This window comes from Zea mays, chromosome 7 (assembly GCF_902167145.1).
Source record: "Zea mays cultivar B73 chromosome 7, Zm-B73-REFERENCE-NAM-5.0, whole genome shotgun sequence".
NCBI classification, from domain to species: Eukaryota; Viridiplantae; Streptophyta; class Magnoliopsida; order Poales; family Poaceae; genus Zea; species Zea mays.
The window spans coordinates 135,537,858-135,545,496 of NC_050102.1; the positions used below are offsets into that span (position 1 = coordinate 135,537,858).

The window sequence follows — 7,639 nt, forward strand, 5'->3', positions numbered from 1 at the left end:
GCGCTAGGGGGCCACGCGCGAGAAGCAGGAGAAGCTCCAGTCTATCCTGCAGGCCTTGCAGAAGTTACGAGATGCGGGCCTTACCGCTGCGGGGGTCTGAAAGGGAAATGTGCCTTTGGGCCATTTCTAAGTATTTTGGTGATTTAATGTCCAACACAAGTGCCTAAGTGTAAAATGGTGGACAAAGTACAAATCAAGGATAAAGGTATGTTTCTCAGACTTAGTACATTGTTTTAGAGACTAATGTATTGTGTCTAAGTGCTGGAAACAGGAAAAATCGAATTGGAAATGAGATGACTTTGTTCAGCCAAAGTCTGCTCAGTCTGGGAGCACCGGACTGTCCGGTGGTGCACCGGACAGTGTCCGATGCGCCAGGCTGGCTCGAGCAAACTGGCCGCTCTCGGGAATTCACCGACGACGTACGGCTATAATTCACCGGAATGTCTGGTGTGCACCGGACTGTCCGGTGAGCCAACGGTTGGCCGGGCCAACGGTCGGCCGCGCGATCTGCGCGGGACACGTGGCTGAGCCAACGGCTAGAAGGGGGCACCAGACTATCCGGTGGGCACCGGACATGTCCGGTGCGCCAACGGCTCTCTGGCTGCCAACGGTCGGCTTCGCCGTAGAAGGAAAGAAATCGGGCACCGGACACTGTCCGGTGCGCCAGACGACAGAAGGCAAGAATTGCCTTCCCAGATTGCTCTCAACGGCTCCTAGCTACCTTGGGGCTATAAAAGGGACCCCTAGGCGCATGGAGGAATACACCAAGCATTCCTAGAGCACTCTTGATCACTCACACTCCATTCCTGCGCACTTGTTCGACATTCTAGTGATTTGAGCTCCGTTCTAGTGTGCTAGTCTCTTGAGCTCAAGTCTGGGTCTTGTGTGTGCGTATTTGCTGTGATCTTTGTGTCTTGTGTGAGTTGCTAATCCTTCCCTTGCTCCGTGCTTCTTTGTGAACTTCAAGTGTAAGGGCGAGAGGCTCCAAGTTGTGGAGATTCCTCGCAAACGGGATTAAGAAAAGCTAAGCAAAACACCGTGGTATTCAAGTAGGTCTTTGGACCACTTGAGAGGGGTTGATTGCAACCCTCGTCCGTTGGGACGCCACAACGTGGAGTAGGCAAGCGTTGGTCTTGGCCGAACCACGGGATAACCACCGTGCCATCTCTGTGATTGACATCTTTGTGGTTACTGTGTTTTGTTGAGACTCCTCTCTAGCCACTTGGCGATCATTGTGCTAACACTTAACCAAGTTTTTGTGGCTTAAGTTTCAAGTTTTACAGGATCACCTATTCACCCCCCCCCCTCTAGGTGCTCTCAATTGGTATCAGAGTCGTTCTCTTAAAGAAGGGACTAATCGTCCGAAGAGATGGATCCTAAGGGAAAGGGGACGGTGGTCAACAACAACGAGAAGGAGTCTATCTTCAACGAGCCGAAGGATGACAAGCCTACCGACTCGGGCTCGGGCCACAAGCGCAAAGACGGGAAGAAGAAGAAGACAAGGCGCATCAAGGAGATCGTCTACTATGACAGCGACGAATCTTCCTCTTCCCAAAAGGACGACGACGACTACGAGAAAAAGGAAACGGTCAATTCAAACTTTTCTTTTGATTACTCTCTGTAACACCCCAGGTGTTTATATTCCGCTTGACAACGAGCACAGATTTAAGCATGTAATCAGTGAATAAAACAGATGTTAAATTTTAAACATCTTCGTCTATCGCGATTTCATTATCGCATCTGTTTCGTCTGTCACGAGTTCGACATCGTTTTTATCTATCCGGGCTCTTCCGAAATTTTCGTGATGTTCGGAACATTGTCATTCCGAAAATCGGTGCGTTCGGTGGTTATTTAAAATTCATCGCTCGCGCAAATACGACTCTTGAGATTTTTGTCCCCGACAAATGAATTTGAACTCGACGACTAAAATATCGAATCTAATCTCGTCCGGTTTGAACCCGTCTACAGCTCGCTCCCGTGACGATGCTGGCATCGTCTCCGGGAACTCCGATTGTGATGCCGCATTCGGCTCGCACGGTTTAAAATTTATTCCTTTCTAAAGTATCGAGTCTAGTGCCAGTTTAAAAATTAATCGGTCAAGACGAGCTAAGATTTTCGCCTAAGTATTTCGCTCGATTTAAGTCATCTCTATAAATTCGGTACATGCGCTATATGGGGTAGGCTTTTCAAATAAATCGAAACCGGAACCATTGCTGACCAATTATGTTTCCTGTTTCAAAATCCAAGAAAAATCTTCTCACAGTGTTCTCTCTCCTTATCTCCTCACGTACACTACGCAGATTTTCTAGTCTTCGTTCTCATCCACGCACGGGAGGAAAATCTTCTCTGCGCTTCTATCCACCACCGCTCAATCGTTTGATTTTTTTTCGCGCAAGCTTCTTACCTCCTGCGCGCAGATTGCTTCTTCCTGCTGCACGGCATGCCGGAGAAAGATATGTCTCTCAGATTTTTTCTTCTCTACCGATTGCTTTGCTCCTGGCGTGATTTTTTTTTCTCTGCGATTGATCTCATCCCTGCACGGCTCTAGTGGAAAAATCCCGCCGCCCCTGGGCGCTTCAAAAATCCAGCCGACGCTCGCCCCTATCTTCTTCCTCAGCCCAGCCGTCTTCCTGGGCAACCGCGTCTCCTTCTTCCTCCCCCTGCGTCCCTGTTCGGTTCCTGCGCACGCTGGCTCCCTGCGTCGCGAGCTTCAGCTCGGATTCCCCCTCCCATGGCTGCCGAGCAGCTCGCCGGAATTCCACGCTCGGTGCCTGGATCTCCCTCCTCCCTGCAGCTCGCTCTCTCTCCCCAGCTCGCTCGCTCCTGGCCTTCCCCTGCCGGCGCGCCTGTTCCCTGGCCGAAGCCACCTGGTCCCAGGTCCGGTCGGCCGGCTCAGTTTTTCCCAGTGCCGCGCGTCGTGCTTCCCCTTCCAGCCGACCGAAGCTCCAGCTCCAGCCATGGCGCGTCCGGCTCCCTAGGCGCTTGACCATCTGCTCGCCTGCTTTCCTGCCAGTGCTGCCCAGTGCCTCTCTGCTAGCCGCGCGCCCCTGTCTTATTTCCCTGCGCACCGTCGTGTCCTCAGCTAGCCGGCTGCGACCCCTGCTCGGATTTTCCCCTATGGCCGGAACCTTTTTCCTGGCCGCAGCTCAGATCTCCAGGGCCGCGAGCTCCCCTAAGCTCGCCATGGCGATTTCCACGGCTGGCAGCTGACCTTCCTGTGTCGCGTCCTGACTTTGCCCAATGCCCGGTCGAGCTCTCTGACCGCCGCGCCGTGAATTTTCCTGCCCGCGCGTGTCTCCTTGCTCACGCATCGCCGTCGAGTTCTCTGGTGTTTGCGTGCCATGAAGTTCCTCTAGCGCCGTGGCTTCCCAATTCCATCTAGTCACGCGCGCGAATTTTCTTCGCTCAGCTTTAATTCCCAATTATGTCGTCGACCTCGCCGTCAACCATGTTCAAGTAATTGCTGGCCCCTCAGACCCGGCCATTGTTTACCGCGGAACCACTGTCAGATTAATTTTTAGCTTCCCTCGCGCGGCTCTTTGGAGATAAGCTCCTCACCGGCTGTCGCTCCCAATCTTTAGCTCATCGACTCACTGTCATGTTTCTTGTTCTCCCTCGTCGATCGGCCTCGCCGTGGCTAAGTATGTCCGCCGTGCTATGTGCTTCGGTCTTTGGTCGCTGCCTCTTGCTCACCATCCCCTATTCGATCTCGTCGTCAAGCTTCGCCTCAGCCTTAGCTCGTCGGTCACGCTCGTCAGATGTGCGATCGAGGACTTCAGCTGAAGGCCGTCGTCAGACAACTACCAAATCGAGTTGTGATGTGGTGAGCCGATTCACTATTTTTATTATCGGTTTTATGATCGTAAAATAAGACATTTCGTATACATATACGATTAAGTTAGAAATACTAGTAATGCGAGGTGTGCACTTGGTAATTATGGCTAGATTCGTTTTTATGTCGTTAGGGTGTGTGATATTAGGGAGTCGATGATAGAAGTGAAATTCTAGCTATTGGGTGATGACGGGAAGGACGTTGTTCATCGCGTGCTTAATGTTTGATGGATAGTATGAACTGAAATCATCGCCGTTCTCACGAATTTTATATCGACTAGTAATAGTACACTGGTTCGCTAGTTTTTATTATTAGTTCAAGGCTTGGATTAATTAGTTATATTAGTTGCGTCAGTTCTCTGGACGGTAGTAACCGTGCGTTGTGGTTGTATTAATTGTTTATTAAAATGCTTCATCGTATATAGTGTATTGGTTTATATAAATATATACATATGAGATGTGTAGGTGATGAGTAGGATAGGTTTAGTGTTCTAATTAATTAGCTGATAAGTTGTGTTTAGGCTAATTATATTAAATATGTATTGTTTGTTATTTCATGATGTTTGCGTTAGATTCGGTTAATCTAGAAAAGCGTACTTATTACGCTCAGTCGTACATCGATAACTAGTGTTTTAGTATAAAATTGTACAACGCCTCGCCACTAGGTGTTTAATGCGCTGTCGTATAGCACTATTTAGATTTGTGCTATTTCTGTTAATATGCATTCATGCGCATCGTGCATTTCAATTAGGTACGATCGTTGATCGCGTAATGTGGAAGACGACCCCAAGTCGACCCAGGATAATGCAGAGATTGGACATCTCCGCAAGACGACGTCGTCAGTCGGACGAACCTGAATATGGATAATCTGATGAATGCCAAGACAAAGGATGATCATCAAGTGGACATCGTCTAACAAACACTAACTTAGTGTTACCCAGGCAAGCCCCGGTGCATTTGCCCCTTCCTTGTGTTTTAAATGCTTTTTCACCTTATCTGATGCATTAGGTGATAGGAGTTGTGTGATAAACAATTGATGCATTACCATTCCTTGGAAACTCCTTAATCCCAGTTTTATAAAAAGAACTGATAATGCTTAGCCCTGCTTAGAAACTGAAAAATCATTTGTTTTCAAAAAGAATGATTATGGAACATTGGTTATGGGCCTTTCGTTTCAAAAATCAAAGCAAACTTATGGTGATGACTCCACTTCGGCCGGAGTGGGTTCATCATTCGGAAAAGAGTACCCCTGTCGGGTACCAAAAATGGGAAAATGGTTTGAATACATCTAGACAAGACGCTGAGCGGACGTGGTCGCCCATCTGTGTCGATTAAGGACCGTTCGATGTAGGCCTGTTGTGGTGGAGACCCTGCAACTAGCCACATGCTCCGGTAAGCCTGAACCCGGCTATTCCATACGTGAAAAGACAACCGCGCACTGGGCGTGGGAGATGGTGGGAGTAGCGTGTACCCTCCTGGCTAGAGGCTGGATGGAGGAGTACTGTGCTCCCGGGTAGCGCGGGCCGGTTCACGTTGTGGAGGATCTGTGGGAACGGTTGACATATGCAAGGATTAAGTGCTACATATGTCGTGTGGTTAGGGATCCCCAGCTGGGTATAATCGGTTCGAATCGTCGTTGCTCCTCGGTCATGGAGACTCTACCCTCCGACCACTCATCGTAGTTGACAAGTGAAATATGAATTGGCTAAAAGAAAGCTAGACCAGGACAAGTGGATGCTCTAGATTAGGAAAATCTAGGTTCAGGAAAAATACTAAACTTGTGAAGTAAAATTTTGGCATAAGGATTTACTACTAGTAAGCTCTTCTGCAAAACAGAGTCTTTGATTCTTGATAAGCCATACCTTGAATCCCTCTAGCCAGCATACCCTTGAGAGTCTTTTCTTTAGTCGGGTAAGTCTTGCTGAGTAATTCCATACTCAGGGTTTTATTCCCTGTTGTTTTTCAGGTTATAGTTTTGTGCTGCTGTTGATGGTGTTAAGTGCCGGTGGGCTCGGCCTTCTTATAAGTCTAAGTAATTCTTCTATACTTCTTATTGAGGATGGTCACTTGAGCTAGCATATATTTCAAACTTACAAATAATTTATAACATCTCAAAGTTATTCCTTTAAACCACTTTTGTAATCACTCCGATAAATACAATGTAAACTTGTTGTAACTTGTAAAATTTGGTAATAAGATTTTTCCGCTGCAAAATGTTAGTGTGTGATTTGTGTTTACTTAATCTTGCGATCCTGGTTGTAAGTGGTTTATCCGGGGTCCTTGGGACACTCGGACGGATCCTGTTAAGTTATCTGGTGCACATGCATAGCCGTCTGAGGTCTTTGGGACAAGGACAGATGCATGTGGGCCCAATAACTTGGGAGGTTCTGCCGCACTCTCGTATTCCTCAAAATACAAATGCTCATTTATTATCTATTCCACTTGACAAACCTCCTCATTTTGATGGAGAGGACTACGGATTTTGGAGTCACAAAATGCGTAGTCACTTGTTCTCTCTCCATCCTAGTATATGGGAGATTATAGAGAGTGGAATGCACTTTGATAGTACGGATAGTCCCATGTTCATTAATGAGCAAATTCATAAAAATGCACAAGCTACTACTGTTCTTCTAGCTTCCTTGTGCAGGGATGAATACCACAAAGTAAGCGGCTTGGATAACGCCAAGCAAATTTGGGACACCCTCAAGATCTCTCATGAGGGGAATGACGTCACAATACTCACCAAGATGGAGTTGGTGGAGGGCGAACTCGGGAGATTCGCTATGATAAGGGGAGAAGAGCCAACCCAAACGTACAACTGGCTCAAGACCCTTGTCAACAAGATAAGAAGCTATGGAAGCACGCGATGGACAGACCATGACGTCGTCCGCCTAATGCTAAGGTCTTTTACTGTCCTTGATCCTCATCTTGTAAACAATATTCGTGAGAATCCTAGGTACACCAAGATGACGCCCGAGGAGATACTTGGAAAGTTCGTGAGCGGGCGAATGATGATCAAGGAAGCAAGATACGTGGACGACGCATTGAATGGTCCAATCAATGAGCCTCAACCTCTTGCTCTCAAGGCAACAAGAAGCAAGGAGACGCTACCTAGCAAGGTGGCACAAATCAAGGCTGCCGGACTTAATGATGAAGAGATGGCTCTCATCATCAAGAGATTCAAGACGGCGCTAAAAGGTCGCAAGGGGCAGCCAAGCAAGACCAAGACAAAGGGGAAGCGCTCATGCTTCAAATGTGGTAAGTTTGGTCATTTTATTGCTAACTGTCCCGACAATGATAATGATCAGGATCAAGGGAACAAGAGGGAGAAGAAGAAGAACTATAAGAAGGCAAAGGGCGAGGCACATCTAGGCAAGGAGTGGGATTCGGATTGCTCCTCTTCCGACTCCGACAATGAAGGACTCGCCGCCACCGCCTTCAACAAGTCATCCCTCTTCCCAAATGAGCGTCACACATGCCTTATGGCAAGGGAGAAGAAGGTATGTACTCGAAACTCTACTTGTGCTTCTTCAAGTGAGGACGAATCTAGTGATGAGGATGAAATAGATTATTCTTGTTTATTTAAGGGCCTAGATAGAACCAAGGTAGATAAAATTAATGAATTGATTGATGCCTTGAATGATAAAAATAGGCTTTTAGAAAAGCAAGAGGATTTGTTGTATGAAGAACATGACAAATTTGTAGAAGCACAAAAATCTCATGCTCTAGAAGTTAAAAGAAATGAAATGCTTTCTTGTGAATTATCTTCTTGCCATGAGACAATTTCTAACTTAAGGAGCATTAATGA

General features: G+C 47.3%; 1 pseudogene; it reads left to right on the top strand.

Moving 5' to 3' along the window:
- The first annotated feature begins 2,378 nt into the window (after positions 1–2,378).
- On the top strand, positions 2,379–6,033 carry LOC103632902 (uncharacterized; annotated as a pseudogene).
- The last annotated feature ends 1,606 nt before the right edge of the window (positions 6,034–7,639 follow it).